A 17,109-nucleotide genomic window follows, 5' to 3' on the forward strand; every position below is an offset into this window, starting at 1 on the left:
TACAAAATGGCAGCCTCTGTGATGCATGACCTCTCACATAGGTGCATGCAAGGTCACTCTGCACGGATGCTGGAATTTTGTAAATCAAAATGACAGCCTTCTGGTGTGGTGTTTGCAGAGTACGTCCAGACAAGTTGGCTATATTGACTCCACTTTGCCATTTGCCCCATCCAGCTCCGCTAGCATCCATCTGAGATATTTGAATCCAAAAGTTCCTTATCTCAGGGCAACAACCTTATCAACAGAGCATGCTCTCTGGCTGAGCTGGAAGGAGCCTGCGCTAGCCTTTATTGAGGTGGTAATCTGCAGTGGTTTGTAAGCTCCTTAAGGCAGGGTTACCAGCTTCTTTTATACCACCCTGAGTACTCAGTTGGCACTCAATAATGAATCATTGTAAGTCATTGTCTTTGTACTGCTGCTCTATCATCACCACACAGGGCCTTCCTAAGTCCTGTTGTCATTTGCTTAATAGTGAATTCCTGTTTCTGATTTATTATAAGAGTCATAACGGACTCATTTTTGTGCAGACTATCTGCTTCAACCTCCAGTGAGTCTAGTGATGCAGTTATGAAAGAAAAACAAGAGTGCAAGAAATGTGCTTACAGATATGACAAGGCTTTCTCTAGGTATGGCTTCACAGGTGTTTTTGTCAAGAATGAAGAAAGGCTAAAATGCCTGTTATATGACACGATGTTATCTAGTGACAACATGAGACCTATTTAACTTAAAGAACACTTAGAAACCCATCACAAAGAACATATAGGAAAACCCAGGTCATTTTCTAGCACCAGAAAGAAGAACTTTAACATCAACAAGTGCAATTCAAGAGAGCCACATCCATCTCTGACCATTCTCAAAAGGCATCATTTGAGGTGCCAAGAAGCCTCACACAATTTGAGAGACTTTCCTTTTTCCTGCTGCAATTGATAAGGTGTGGATAATGTGTGGGGAAACCATGGCAAACAACTCAATGTGTTGCTGATCAAAGCCACAAAACAGAGAAGTGAAGGATAGCAGCAGCTCAGGAAAATACACTGGTGGAGTATCTGAAAAACATGAATGCTTTTGATCTTCAAGTTGATGTGAACAGTGAGGGGTATGATGCACATTATTTTGCTTTTATGAAATACAAAGGGAGGGTGCAGGTCTCAAAGGTATTTTGTTCTTCTCCCTCTTTTTGGACACAAGGTGGCATAAGGAATGTTTGGTGTGATACATGGCTACATGCAAGACAAAAATATCCCATGTGATCACATGGTGGTCTTTTGCACAGCTAGAGCTCCGTCTATGACGCACCAGAAAGCAGGTCTTTGTACCTTGGTAAAGAAAGTAGCTCTGTTTGCTATGTGGATTGCATGATTCACAGAGAACATCTGGCATCCAAATCTCTGAGTCCAGAGCTAGGTAAAGTTTTGCGGCAGTTTTCATCCATTGTGAACTACATCAAGACTCAGCCCCTTCACATACATCTGTTTGCAAAACTGTTTAAAGACATGGGGTCCAATCTCGACATGTTCATGTTCTAGACTGAGGCTTGTGTCTCAAGAGGCAAACTACTGGGATGATTATTTATTTTAACAGAGACAAGGTATGTGCCCATGCAATGGAATGCAAAAAGAGTGAATTCATTTTTTATGTGACCAAAGGAAGATATGCCTTCTTGCCTATGTCACAGATATAGTTGGGAAACTGAATAAATTGAAGACAGGTCTGCAAGGAAAGAACACCCACATCCTTTAGCTGAGTGATCAAATCACAGGATTAATGAAGAAAATTGTTTTCTGGAACAATAATCTATTGAAGACAAACTATAAATCCTTCCCACAGCTTTGCAAGTTCCTGGCTGACAATGAAATTATTCAACCTCCTACACAGGTGATAGCTGAGCATTTCTGCCCGATTGAGGAACAGTTTGCATCCTTTGTCTCCAACTTGGACAAGACAAAGTATGATTGGGTGCAAAAACCCTTATAATGCAAGTCTGATGCCATGAATTTGCCAGCAGCTGAAATCAAACAGCTCAATGAAATTTCCTGTGATCAATTCTTGCGAGGAACATATGCCCAACATTCTTTCTGGTTTACTGTCGAAACTGATGGTGCAATTTGTGGGCATATATTTGTGTGAATCTGGATTCTGTGCAATTGTGTTCACCATATCTCAGTTTTGATCTAACATGGATATCACATTGCAGATTAGATGTGCAATTTCTCCATGCTGCCAGACTTTAAGAAGCTATGACACAACATGCAAGGTCATTTTTCACATTTGAAAGCATTAAATAACATACTCAATGTATAAACTCCTTGGTTGCTATGTTGCTTTGTTACAATCCGGGATCATAGGGAACAGTAAGTCTCAAAATGGGGTCATGCAGACAAAAAGTTTGGGAACTCCTCTCTTATGCACTATATTTTGATCTATACAGCACTTTTTGATGTACTATATAAAGCAGAAGCACAGGTAAAGGACATGTCATGCTACACACACATAGCTACAAATGTGAATTTACCCTCCATACTTCTAATGCAAACATTTCATATATTCCATGTACCTTCCATGTATTCATCTGCACAATAGTCGTCGATAATACAGAGAGAAGATGTTAATGAATTAAATACACCCAATTTTCCCTTAGCAGCCTCTGAATAACTCCCATTTACCTTAATTGGAGGAATATGTCTTAACTGAAATCTCAGGAAGCCTGTGGAACTGGTTCTGATATCTAAGGCAGCTAGACTGACAGTTTGAATCAGACAGATCTCTGATCCGTCAAAGGTACCCTATATTCAGTACACATTTTCCATTATTTTCCATGTTTCCTATTTTTTCCCTTTCACTACTCCCTTTTTAATAATCTCTATTTGTTTTCACCCCTCTATTTTTTAGCCTATATTTTCTCTCTATTTGTTTCTCTCCTTTTTCTTAGGTACTTTTTCACAATTTCTCTTAAATTGCAATGTAAACTCAATAATGCTCAAGTCTGAGTTGGGCTTTCAAACCTAGAATGTTTCAGAGAGTTTGAAATCGGCAAAACTAATTCACCATCTCTAACTGATTCATATAGGATCAGACTCAAGCCTTAGCTCCACAAAGTGCAAGCCAAAAAACTCCAGTAACATAATGTAATATTAATGTTATGATTTCTTTTAGTTAAAAAGAATAAAAATAAGAAATAGATGTATTTTATTTAGTTACCTTTAAGTTTCATGGAAGCAGGAAGATTCTATTTAAATTTATATTCTCTCCTATTTTACTTCCTCGGAGAGCTTTCACAGATTTTCATTTCTGTTTTCATCAAGATTTCCCCTGTAAAATAAAACTTTCCATTTGCTAGAATGAAGATTCCACAGAGTAAATTTCTGAGAAAGACAGTGAGAGGGTCCCCACTGGAAAACATGGATTTCCCCTTCCCTTTTGCTTGCAGCGTAGCCGACATGTTCATGACTCTTTTCAGCTTTGATCAATAACTTAATTGTCTTTGAATTATCATCACAGATGATGAAATCTGGTTTGGGGTAACAGTGTCTGAATGGCCCATTTTTAAGTTAGAGTCCCTTTAAGATAACCTGCTTTGATATGGGTGCATAAATGGAGTGAGGCACAGGAAACTATATACTCTTAATAATGCACATCTGCTTTAGTTCTTGCCCATATTTTAAGAAAGTTAACAATAATATTTCTCTAAAAAGTGTGTGTGGCGGGGGGGAACTCCTATTGACTTTTTTGGGCTCTTTCAGGCCCTAAATCCACAATAGCAAACTCATTTCTGTTAAAGGTCTCTCTCTCTAAGGCAAGAAACTGGCAATAAAATAGTATGCTTATATTCCTTAGCCCAAACTTATATGCAAGTCACTTACTATTACCCATTGCTTGTTAAGCATGCTTGGGACTTGTTTTACATTTTTCTTAGCTGACATATTGTTGCAGATCATTGCTTTTTCCAATAGACAATTCTTTAATAACTTGTACTAGTTTTGCAAAAAAAGCAGATCCAGGATCAGATTTATTCTCCATCAATCATTTAAAGGGCTTTTCAAGCCCTCTACAAATGCTGCTTCTTTGCCAGGGTAGAAGAATTGAGTTGCATATAAAAGAAGGGAAAGTTCCATAGTAAATTAAAATTCTACCCAATAGAAATGTTTACCTTTTTGCTAGTGTTTACCAGCTAAAATCCAGTTATACCAATTACCCTGTTAAATTTTTGGGCTTCACACAGGAGAAGATGTATGTATGTAACTTGAATTATATGATGTTTTGTTTGGTTTCATAGTAAACTCTTTATATCTTAGTATCACAGCCAAAGGGACAAATCAATTACATGATACTTGCAGACAGGATTTTAACATTAGAATCTATTTACTAATAGATAGAGGACATGATTCTACTCTTTCTTACACCAGGGTATGTCATGAGCACAGATCTTAGTAATCTATTTGTAACGGAAATACACGGAATTTGAGGGTTTTGCAGAGAATCTTTAGTTTTTACATTTTGTGAAAAAATAAAGACATATATTACTAAATTTTACTGAAAGTACCATTGCCACTTATTCCATTGGTGCCCTTATTACACAGAAGGGCCACATAAACCTAAGCACAACCGTGTGTGGGCCAAACAGATACTACATATTTTAAAAAGATTTCAGCTGACAGTAGGAGCTCTGCCACCTGGGGCTGACAGCGATTCACCAAAGCTTTTACTCTCTGCAGATGGAGGGAGGAGGTATATTTTCAGGCTGACCTTAGTCTTTGTGGGCCAATGCAGGGTGGGAGTATGGACTTATCTCTTCCTTTTCCTTATCCTCATGACCCCTGTAACGGGTCGGACTCACCCCCGCGGCGCCTCCTGGTGGTTGCTCTGGGGAATTAGCTCTGTCCAGCGCTGGAGCGCCCTCTGCAGGCAGGTGATCCACCTGTCTTCTGGCCCCCATGTCCCTCCCTGGACCCGGTGCCCTCTTACATGGGGTGCTGCCCCCTAGCAGTAACCCCTTTCTCTTAGGGTCTCCCCTCCTCAGGGAACCCTCACCCTCTATCCCACCTTGCCTCAGTAGTGGCTACTGCCAGTCATTGTCTAGCCCCACACTCTGGGGCAGACTGCAGTCTCAGCCAACTCATCACAGGCAAAGGGGTTTGGACCTACTGCCTTGGCCTACCCCTGGGCTGCCCTCTGCAACCCACAGTACATATTGGCCCACTGCTAGGCCGCAGCCTGGGGCTTTCTAGGCTGGAGCTCCCCAGCTCCTCAGCCTTTCCCCCAGCCCTGCTTCACTCAGGTATTCAGCCTCAAGCTAAGCAGCCAGGCCTATCCCTCTCTGAAGGCAGAGAGAGACTGCCTGGGCTTTTGTCTTCCCTGGCCTTTTATAGGGGCCAGCTGTTGCTCAGTTTGGGGCGTGGCCTCACCTGCAGCCACTCCCCCAATCAGCCCAGGCTAAAGGCTGTCTTCTCAAGCCCTGCCAGGCCACTTTTTAAACCCCTCCGGGCCGGAGCGGGGTCCACCCCGCTACAACCCCTTTATATAATGAAGGTCATATTCTGCCCTCAGTTACACCTGTGCAACTGTTAACATGGGTGTAGTAGTATAAATGAGCACACTGAAGGAGTTCAACTTCAGTGAAGAACCAAAACCAATTAGTCATTGGAACAATACAAAAATAAAATAAATAAATACTTTAAGAATTAAGGATAGCATTTTCAAAAGTGTTTTATTGAGGAGATTAAGTCACATTTTCAAAAGTGAATTAGGCATTTAGGAGACTCAATCCAATTGACTATTAATAAGACATGGGCTCCTAAATGCTGAAATCATTTTTGAGAATGGGACTGAGTCTCCTAAATCATCTAGGCCCTTTTTGAAAATTTTACTCTAAAATACTCAGCTACACTCAAGAAAGAAATTTGAAATACTGTATAAAATCCCAACAGTTTGCTTCAGGGATCAACACTGAAATAATACCAAAGATGGCAAACAGCAGAGAGATCCAATAACCTGTTGAGTTTGGCAGAACACCATGAAACACCCTCATGCATTTCTCAGACCTATCTCCCAGCCTCTCGAATATATTTTAGAACCAAATTGTTCAGTTTCTTTTTTACATTTTCTACATTTTATTGACAGATGGCACAACTATACATATATGAATATTCATGACTTAATTGACATTCTAGACTCCCTACTGGGAAAGTTCACCTTTGAATAGATCAGTCATTGCACTTTGTTTACATGATCAAAATATGCAGCTATTGTCTTTGGAAAAGAAATATCAATGAGAGAGCCTGCTTTATATTATGAAAACCCCAGTTCCCTGTAGGGATCTTATGGAGCTTCCTTTGAAATGTGAAAATTATTGGAGGAGAAGTTTTTGTTTGTGCAGATACTTTTTCAGGACATCTACTGTGAAGTCTTGCCAAATACCTCAAAATGTTCATTCAAAGACAGAAACTAACTTTGAAATTTTGGTGAGAAACTTGCAAAGCTTTATAAAGGTTGTTAGGGGCAGAAAAGATATGTTTAGCAATCAAAAATGCCCCCTCCCCAATCCCCGCATGTCTCTTGTCATACAATGAGGTGAACATGTACAACATGTATTAAATTTAGAAGATAAGGTTTGTTCCCTCTGCTTCTATTCTTGGATTCCTGCCTTCCTGACCGTCACCTGCCCCTTAGTTTACAGCCCTGTGACACCAATCTCAGAAATGTACTCTATGTGGATTATAGTATCAGAGGGGTAGCCGTGTTAGTCTGGTTCTGTAGAAGCAGCAAAGAATCCTGTGGCACCTTATAGACTAACAGACGTTTTGCAGCATGAGCTTTCGTGGGTGAATACCCACTTCTTCGGATGCAAGTGGTGGAAATTTCCAGGGGCAGGTATATATAAGCAAGCAAGAAGCAAGCTAGAGATAATGCGGTTAGATCAATCAGGGAGGATGAGGCCCTGTTCTAGCAGTTGAGGTGTGAAAACCAAGGGAGGAGAAACTGGTTCTGTAATTGGCAAGCCATTCACAGTCTTTGTTTAATCCTGAGCTGATCGTGTCAAATTTGCAGATGAACTGGAGCTCAGCAGTTTCTCTTTGAAGTCTGGTCCTAAAGTTTTTTTGCTGCAGGATGGCCACCTTATGATCTGCTACTGTGTGGCCAGGGAGGTTGAAGTGTTCTCCTACAGGTTTTTGTATATTGTCATTCCTAATGTTTATTTTGTGTCCATTTATCCTTTTCCTTAGAGACTGTCCAGTTTGGCTGATGTACATAGCAGAGGGGCATTGCTGGCATATGATGGCATATATTACATTGGTGGACGTGCAGGTGAATGAACCAGTGATGGTGTGGCTGATCTGGTTAGGTCCTGTGATGGTGCTGGTGTAGATATGTGGGCAGAGTTGGCATCGAGGTTTGTTGCATGGATTGGTTCCTGAGCTAGATTTACTATGGTGCGGTGTGCAGTTGCTGGTGAGAATATGCTTCAGGTTGGCAGGTTGTCTGTGGGCGAGGACTGGCCTGCCATCGAAGGCCTGTGAAAGTCTGGGATCATTGTCCAGGATGGGTTGTAGATCCCTGATGATGCGTTGGAGGGGTTTTAGCTGGGGACTGTATGTGATGGCCAGTGGAGTCCTGTTGGTTTCTTTCTTGGGTTTGTCTTGCAGTAGGAGGCTTCTGGGTACACGTCTGGCTCTGCTGATCTGTTTCCTTATTTCCTCGTGTGGATACTGTAGTCTTGAGACTGCTTCGTGGAGATTTTCTAGGTGTTGGTCTCTGTCTGCGGGGTTAGAGCAGATACGGTTGTACCTCAGTGCTTGGCTGTAGACAATGGATCTTGTGGTGTGTCTGGGATGGAAGCTGGAGGCATGAAGGTAGGCATAGCGGTCGGTAGGTTTTCGGTATAGGGTGGTGTTAATGTGACCATCACTTATTTGCACCGTGGTGTCTAGGAAGTGGACCTCCCGTGTAGATTGGTCCAGGCTGAGGTTGATGGAGGGGTGGAAGCTGTTGAAATTGTGGTGGAATTTTTCCAGAGTCTCCTTCCCATGGGTCCAGATGATGAAGATGTCATCAATGTAGCGTAGGTAGAGAAGGGGTGTGAGTGGATGGGAGCTGAGGAAGCGTTGTTCCAGGTCAGCCATAAAAATATTGGCATATTGTGGGGCCATGCGGGTGCCCATAGCGGTGCCACTGATCTGGAGATATATATTGTCATTAAATTTGAAATAGTTGTGTGTGAGGATAAAGGCACAGAGCTCAGCAACCAGTTGTGCTGTGGCATCATCAGGGATACTGTTCCTGACAGCTTCTATTCCATCAGTGTGTGGGATGTTTGTGTAGAGAGCCTCTACATCCATGGTGGCTAAGATGGTGTTTTCTGGAAGGTCACCAATGCATTGTAGTTTCCTCAGGAAATCAATGGTGTCACAGAGATAGCTGGGAGTGCTGGTAACATAGGGTCTGAGTAGAGAGTCTACATATCCAGACAGTCCTTCAGTGAGAGTTCCAATGCCCGAGATGATGGGGCGTCCAGGATTTCCGGGTTTGTGGATCTTGGGTAGTAGATAGAATAACCCTGGTCGGGGCTCTAAGGGTATGTTGATTTGTTCCGGTGTTAGTGTAGGGAGTGTCCTGAGTAGATGGTGCAGTTTCTTAGTGTATTCCTCAGTGGGATCTGAGGGAAGTAGCCTGTAAAATTTGGTATTGGAGAGTTGTCTGGCGGCCTCCTTTTGGTAGTCAGACCTGTTCATGATGACAACAGCACCTCCTTTATCAGCCTCTTTGATTATAATGTCAGGATGGTTTCTGAGGCTGTGGATGGCATTGCGTTCTGCACGACTTAGGTTGTGAGGCAAGCGATGTTGTTTTTCCACTATTTCTGTCTGTGCACGTCTGCGGAAGCATTCAATGTATAGGTCCAGACTGTCATTTCGACCCTCAGGAGGAGTCCATTTGGAGTTCTTCTTGTGCTGTTGGTGGGAGGGTAACTGTGTATCAGTGCACTGTTCAGTGTTGTCCTGGAAGTATTCTTTGAGTCGGAGATGGCGAAAGTAGGCTTCTAGATCGCCGCATTACTGTATCATGTTGGTGGGGGTGGCAGGGCAGAAAGAGAGTCCCCAAGATAGGACAGCCTGTTCTTCTGGGCTGAGGGTGTGGTTGGATAGATTGACGATATTGCTGGGTGGGTTAGGGGTACCACGGTTGTGGCCCCATGTAGCAGGTAGGAGTTTAGACAGCTTACAGTCCTTTTTCCTTTGTAGAGAGGTGAAGTGAGTAATGTAGATCTCCTGTCTTATTTTAGTGAAGTCCGTTTGTATGGAAGTTTGGTTATTAATGAGAGTCTCTAGGTTGGAGAGCTCTTTTTTGATGTTTTCCTGTTTGCTGTATAGGATGCTGATCAGGTGGCTCCTCAGTTTCTTTGAAGGAGTATGGCATAATCTCTCACTGTGGTCTGTGTAGTATGTAGATAGCAGTGGATTTTTTACCTTTAGTCCATTAGGTATGATGTCCATCCGTTTACATTTGGAAAGGAAGATGATATCTGTCTGTATTTGTGCAAATTTCTTCATGAGGTTGATGGATTTCCACTCCATACGGCTAAATGCAGTGCCTTGCATGGTGTCAAGTATCAAGGGGTAGCCGTGTTAGTCTGGTTCTGTAGAAGCAGCAAAGAATCCTGTGGCACCTTATAGACTAACAGGCGTTTTGCAGCATGAGCTTTCGTGGGTGAATACCCACTTCTTCGGATGCAAGTGGTGGAAATTTCCAGGGGCAGGTATATATAAGCAAGCAAGAAGCAAGCTAGAGATAACGAGGTTAGATCAATCATGGAGGGTGAGGCCCTGTGGATTATGACATTCACATAAGCACTGAAATGAGGAGTTTATCCATAATGGCATGATGACAAGTACAGCAAAAAGAGACTCGGTGGTTGCTTCCATCTTTAGCTCTTTTGAGATTCTCACGGGGAGGTAAAAAAGTAGGGAAAGCCTTCTTTCATTCAGGCTGAGGCACATACTAGGCTTGGCAGAATTTTTTTTATATATACAATTTTGATGCATAATATTGATGTTTATTTTATGCATATTTTCGGATTTGTATCAACTTCACATTTTCACAGTTGCAAGAAATAATGGGGGAGCATCAGACGCTAATTATTTAATGACAGTAAGTGTTGAAATCAAAACATTAAATCACTAATTGTCCGCATCGCATGTCAAAAATGTTCAAATAAATACCCATAAATCAAAATCTAATACGTTCTCAAGCAGCATTTTTCTTGCTTTGCCTAATTGCAAATATTGAATATTATCTATGGAAATATTTTTAAACAGTTTCTGTGTGTATAGTAAAATTGACATCTACCAACATTCACCATTAAAAATCTAATCTGCCAAGCTCAGATGTACCCATATCCAATAGACAGCTGCTTCAGCTCATTTACGATTAGAATTTTCTGCTATTGGTTGGAATCTTGTATCTGACTTTAAAATGCCATTTATATTTAATGACCTTGCATTATGGGAGGAGAAAGATTTCCACATAAGAATGTCTTAGGAAAAGAGAAGCCAAATGGAAAACCATGCTTAAATATGATATTCCAGTTAGATCTGGGTGAATAATTGTCGGCCCTCCCCCCCCCCACCAGTTTGACTGCCCTGCATCTTTAAGCAGGGGGGTGTTTGACTGGCTGGCTAAATGAAGGGAACAGTTCTTTATGGATGAGGGGGGAAATGAAAACTCTTGCAAAAAGGTACAGCGTGGTCACTGACTCGACCCCTAGGGATGCAGGGTTTAAAAGGGGCAGCCCTGCACCTGAAGCTCCCTTTTACATGGAGCAGTCTGAAGCAGGAAGCACCCTCGCTCCACTTTATGTGGTAGAATACCAGGTTTTGTCAAGACATGTTGTGGGCATTATGCTATCCGCCCCCATTTTAGGGGAGTTGGGAAGGAATTTTTCCCTTACCACCATATTGGCTTGGGTGCAGTTGGAGTTTTTTCGCCTTCCCCACAGCGGGTTCAGGAAGGGCTCTGTTCATGCATGGCATGAAGAGTGGTAGGCCATATGTCGCAACTCATTATTTAAGTGTAGGGCGGATGTCCAGTGCAGGTATGACATAGGAAAGGTATACAGTGACTGGATAAATGGCTTGGAAAAGGACTTAAAAAGTGGTGTTAATTAAAGAAACAAATGGGGGGTGGTTGGGGACTCCTATGATTAGTCTGGCAGGGAGCCAACCCCCCATTCTTATAGCCGACCTTAACCCTCTTACGAGGGGTGTGGATGGTAAAGTCCTGGCAATGGAGTTGCTGGAGGGACATGGATGGAAAAAGAGGAGGAGCTAGTAAAAGCCCCCTTGGTAATTTCGGAATAAAAATGGGGTTACTGAACTGTACATGGTTATCTGTCGGGTAGTTCCAGAATTCTAATAATACATTTGTGGCTTAATTAAGCCCATGTCAAATGTGTCCGGTCCTTCTTTCAGTATAGCCAGACAATGGTTGCCAAACAAAACAAAAAAAATCTGGAAAATATTCACTTCAGGTTGACCTGAAACAATAATTTTCAGTTTCTCTTGCTGCAATGAAAAATCAAAGTTCATGTTTAATGAAAAAATGTTACATTCAATCCAAAACAAGATGTTTGAGGGTTTTGGGTGGAGGTGGTGGGAGAATTTTGTGCCTTTTTTGGGAGGGGGAGGTGGGTTTTTTTGTTTTGTTTTCATTTTTGTTTTTGCTTTAGTTAAATCTAGCTACATTTCAAAACAAAACACTATTTCAAAATGAAAAGTCAAAACATTTCATTTTTAAAATGTTCCAAATTTTTCAGAATCTGCCCCCCCCCGCCTCTTTTGGGGAGATAGAAACTGTTTGTCAGTTCCACCCAAATACATGAAAAGGTTTGGTCAATTCTAAACTGTATTTTTGAGGAATACTCTATTCACTAGAGAAAAAAAAATCGCCCAGCTCTAATTCCAGTTACTGTTTGATGCTGCAGTAAAAATGCATACTATTCAAAAATCCTTTTTATATTTCAGTTGCTTGTGCATTTTCCTTTCACATTTATCATATGGTATAATTGAACATTATCAGAGGTAGTGTTGCCCAGTTAATATGGCATTGGACTGGGAATCAGGAGACCTGGATTCTATTCCTGACTTTGTCACTGATCTACTGTGTGACCTTGGGAAAGACATGTAAACTCCCTGCGTCTGTTTCACCCCCCTCCTTTTTCTGTCTTCTCTATTTAGATTGTAAGCTCTTTACAGCCAGAACTGTCTCTTACTATGTCTTCATACAGCACATATTATGAGGGCCCCTGATTTCAGTTAGTGCCTGAGGAGCCACCATAGTGCAAATAAGCCTATTTTTATATATGCATATAAAATTATGCACTATATTTGCAACTAATAGTAGCTTTACCATAGGATATAGGAGGAGCTTGAGTTCTGCCTGGTTTGAGTTTCTGTTATAAAATTTATACTGAGCTTATAGATCATTTGCACATTTTTACAGATTTCAGCTTATTTTATCTCTTACTAGGACTGGTCTACAATACAATTGCAGGGGACCAAATTGCAATGCCTTTCCTATGACTCATTTGAAATGGAGTTCCAATTTGTAATGAAGGTGGCACTTAATCTTTTATGTGAGGTGAGTAATAGTGAAGTAGTAGGAAGATAACTAATAAAGTACCATGCTGCCCTCTGTGCAAAACAAAGCATCAATACTTGCTTCATTTAAATGCCTCTGGATCTACAAAGCCTACAGTAAGTAATCAACTCAAACTAATTTGCCAGAAATATATGCATGAAATGTACAGAAACTAATAGAATCACCCACATGACTGTACGTAAGTAACTCTATTTAACCCTACCCAGTCTATCCATTATTTGTTTTCACCTTTTGCAGTTTCTGCATGATGTCTAAAATCTAGAGTGTAAATTATTGGGCAGTGATATTTTCTATTATCTATTCTGTGAGACTTCTGGTATGTTTTTGGTGCAATAATCATAGTGAATATTAATTATAATTATTATAATTATTAATTTTCTATACTTGTACTTTGTGTTCTAGGTTGATGGAGCTCACAGCATTTACCATACAACAGCTGCAGGAAAAGAACCCCAAAAATAAATGACCACAAATAATAATTCAGAACATGTGCCTCCTGTGCCCTTCCTGCAATAGTCTGTTGCTTCATATCACTACTTACTGAGGTGTTTCCCTTTGTTTCTGAGTCCCCCCGCTTACTTACTCCATTGCTCATTCATGTAAGATCAGATGGGAAAAAAGAACAGATATGACAATATAGCCTGTGATTACAACTGGTTAGAAAATTTTCACTGAAACCGTGTTCCATTAGAAAATGCCATTTTGGACTACATTTTATGCATTAAATCATATCAATGTTGATAAAATTTCATTTTGAAAAAAATGGAAAAAATATTTTTAAAATGTTGACATGTTTGATATAAGAAGTTTTGATTTTTTGTTTTGAAATATATTTTTTCATTTTGTAATTTATTTTATTGTATATGAAATAAATACAAATAATAAAAAGTTGAAATCAAAACAAAATATTTGGATTGGCCTCAAAGTAATTTTTTTTTTTTAGAATTTTGTTTTGCAACACATTTTGAAATGTTGGCTTTTCAATCTGATTTGGAATCTTGAAATTTGTCACCACTGAAAATCCATTTTCTGTCCCAATCTAACTTTCATGACTCTGGAAGCAAAGAAGAATCTGGGTAAAGAAAATGAAAACTCTAGATTCTGATATAATGTTTCATCATGATAAGTGTCTCTTGTTTCAGGGGCTAAAAACATGTTATAATTCTAATAGAAATATAGTAAGATTCCAAGAAAATTTGCCTGTCATCATGTATTCATTGCTTCATTTTAATCCCTTCATTTCGATGGTACATGTTGATATTCCCTCTGAGACCTGTTTCCACTTGGCTCCCCAAGAGCTCAGTTTGACTCCAACCTTCCTCACTCAGGTATTTTTATTTGGCACAGCTCCAAAGTTATACAGAAACCTTCTCCCTTTATATATATTACACTAATCTCATTGCATTTACTATACATTGCATCATGCATTTTTGGCTTGGCTTGGTTACTTTGCAGGAACCAATCCCTGTGCACCATGCACTGTCCATGCATTGACTATGGTTCGACTTCCTCTTTACCTCATCTCCACATGCCTAACTTCCCTTGTTATCTAGTTCATAGTAAATAGTTCCTTGCCTGTTCTCCCTGTTATCCTGATGAAATACATCCTAGAATACTCAAGAAGCTGACTGAGACGATATCTGAGCCATTAGCAATTATCTTTGAAAAGTCGTGGAAGATGGGAGACATTCCAGAAGACTGGAAAAGGGCAAATATAGTGCCCATCTATAAAAAGGGAAATAAGGACAACCTGGGAAATCACAGACTAGACAGCTTAATTTCTGTAACCGGAAAGATAATGGAGCAAATAATTGAGCAATCAATTTGCAAACACCTAGAAGATAATAAGGTGATAAATAGCAGTCAGCATGGATTTGTCAAGAACAAATCATGTCAAACCAACCTGATAGCTTTCTTTGACAGGGTAACAAGCCTTGTTGATGGGGGAAGCAGTAGATGTGGTATATCTCGACTTTAGTAAGGCTTTTGATACTGTCTCACATGACCTTCTCATAAAAAAAAACTGGAAAAATACAACCTAGATGGAACTACTATAAGGTGGGTGCATAACTGGTTGGGAAATCATTCCCAGAAAGTAGTTATCAGTGGTTCACAGTCATGCTGGAAGGGCATATAGAGTGGGGTCCCACAGGGATCGGTTCTGGGTCATGTTCTGTTCAATATCTTCATCAATGATTTAGATCAGGGGTCGGCAACCTTTCAGAAGTGGTGTGCCGAGTCTTCATGTATACACTCTAATTTAAGGTTTCGCGTGCCGGTAATATATTTTAACGTTTTTTAGAAGGTCTCTCTATAAGTCTATAATATATAACCAAATTATTGTTATATGTAAAGTAAACAAGGTTTTCAAAATGTTTCAGAAGCTTTATTTAAAATTAAATTAAAATGCAGAACTTATCAGTTTAGTGTGATCCTTGCCCTTGCTTTTCCTTGCTGAGTTTTGCAATGTCTGGTGGCACGTATTTAGATACTTTAAACTGCACACAAGCTTCTGAGTTATAAGTTGATAACCGTCTGGCAGGAGGTCAGCGGCTGGAACCACAGATCAGCATCTGAGGTGAATGGAGCTGGCGGCTGGTAGGGCTGAGCGGGGCCGGAAGCCTGGACCCTGTCTGGAATGGGGCCTGCTCTGGAACTCCAACTGGAAGCAAGGTGAGTAGGGCTGTGGAGGGGACTGCAGCTGGCAAGGGGCCAGCAGCCAGAACCCCAGAGAAGCAGCGGGCTGAGCGGCTCAGCCCGCCACTGCTCTGGGTTTTCGGCTGCCAGCTCCTGCCAGCTGGGCTCTCAGCCTGCTGCCAGCCTGGGGTTCCTTCCCCCAGGCCAGCAGCGGGTGCTGAGTGGGGCTGTAGCGGGGGGGACCCCAGCTGCAAAGGGGCCAGCAGCAGAAACCCCAGAGCAGCGGCGGGCTGAGCAGCTCAGCCCACCGCCGCTCTTTGGTTTCCACCATCGGCTCCTTGCCAGCTGGGGTCTCAGCCCGCTACCAGCCTGGGGTTCCGTCCCAGCTGGCAAGGGGCCAGCAGCGTGAACCCCAGAGTGGTGGCGGGCTGAGCAGCTCATCCCCTAGGCCGGCAGCTGGCGCTGAGTGGGACTGGCGGCGGGACCGCGACTGGCAGGAGCCGGTGGTGGAAACCCCAGAGAGGTGGCGTGCTGAGCAGCTCAGCCCGCCCCCGCTCTGGGGTTTTGGCTGCTGGCTCCTTGCCAGTTGGGGTCTGAGCCTGCTGCCAGCCTGGGGTTCCTTCCCCAGTGTGGCAGTGGGCTGAGCAGCTCAGCCCACCTTGCATGCCATCAAAAATCGGCTCGCGTGCCAAAGGTGGCAAGCATGCCATAGGTTGCTGACCCCTGATTTAGATAATGGCATAGAGAGTACACTTATAAAGTTGGTGGATGATACCAAGCTGGGAGGGATGGCACACGGCTTGCCAGGGTAAGTACCATAGCGGGCCAGGCCAGTTTGTTTACCTGCCACATCCACAGGTTCGGCTGATCACGGCTCCCACTGGCCGCAGTTCACCGTCCCAAGCCAATGAGGGTGGAGGCAGGCAGCGGCCAGCACATCCCTCGGCCTGTGTTGCTTCCCACTGCCCCCATTGTCCTGGGACAGTGAACCACGGCCAGTGGGAGCCGCAGTTGTTTGAACCTGCGGACGCGGCAGGTAAACAAACTGGCCCGGCCCACCAGGGTGCTTACCCTGGCGAGCCATGTGCCAAAGGTTGCCGACCCCTGATCTGGACAAACTGGAGAAATGGTCTGAAGTAAATAGGATGAAATTCAATAAGGACAAATGCAAAGTACTCCACTTAGGAAGGAACAATCAGTTGCACACACAATCAGTTGCACACACAATCAGTTGTTACAAAGTAGGAAATGACTGCCTAGGAAGGAGTACTGCGGAAAGGGATCTGGGGGTTATAGTGGATCACAAGCTAAATGAGTCAACAGTGTAACACTGTTACAAAATAAGCAAACGTCATTCTGGGATGTATTAGCAGGAGTATTGTAAACAAGACACAAGAAGTAATTCTTCCTCTCTACTCTATGCTGATTAGGCCTCAACTGGACTATTGTGTCCAGTTCTGGGCACCACATTTCAAGAAAGATGTGGACAAATTGGAGAAAGTCCAGAGAAGAGCAACAATAATGATTAAAGGTCTAGAAAACATGACCTATGAGGGAAGGTTAAAAAAATTGGATTTGTTTAGTCTAGAGAAGAGAAGACCGAGAGGGGACATGATAACAGTTTTCCAGTACATAAAATGTTGTTACAAGGACGAGGGAGAAAAAATGTTCTTCTTGACCTCTGAGGATAGAACAAGAAGCAATGAGCTTAAATTGCAGCAAGGGCAGTTTAGGTTGGATATTAGGAAAAACTTCCTAACTGTCAGAGTGTTTAAGCACTGGAATAAATTGCCTAGGGAGGTTGTGGATTCTCCATCATTG

The sequence above is a fragment of the Mauremys mutica genome, chromosome 1 (genome assembly GCF_020497125.1).
Source record: "Mauremys mutica isolate MM-2020 ecotype Southern chromosome 1, ASM2049712v1, whole genome shotgun sequence".
Classification (NCBI taxonomy): Eukaryota; Metazoa; Chordata; order Testudines; family Geoemydidae; genus Mauremys; species Mauremys mutica.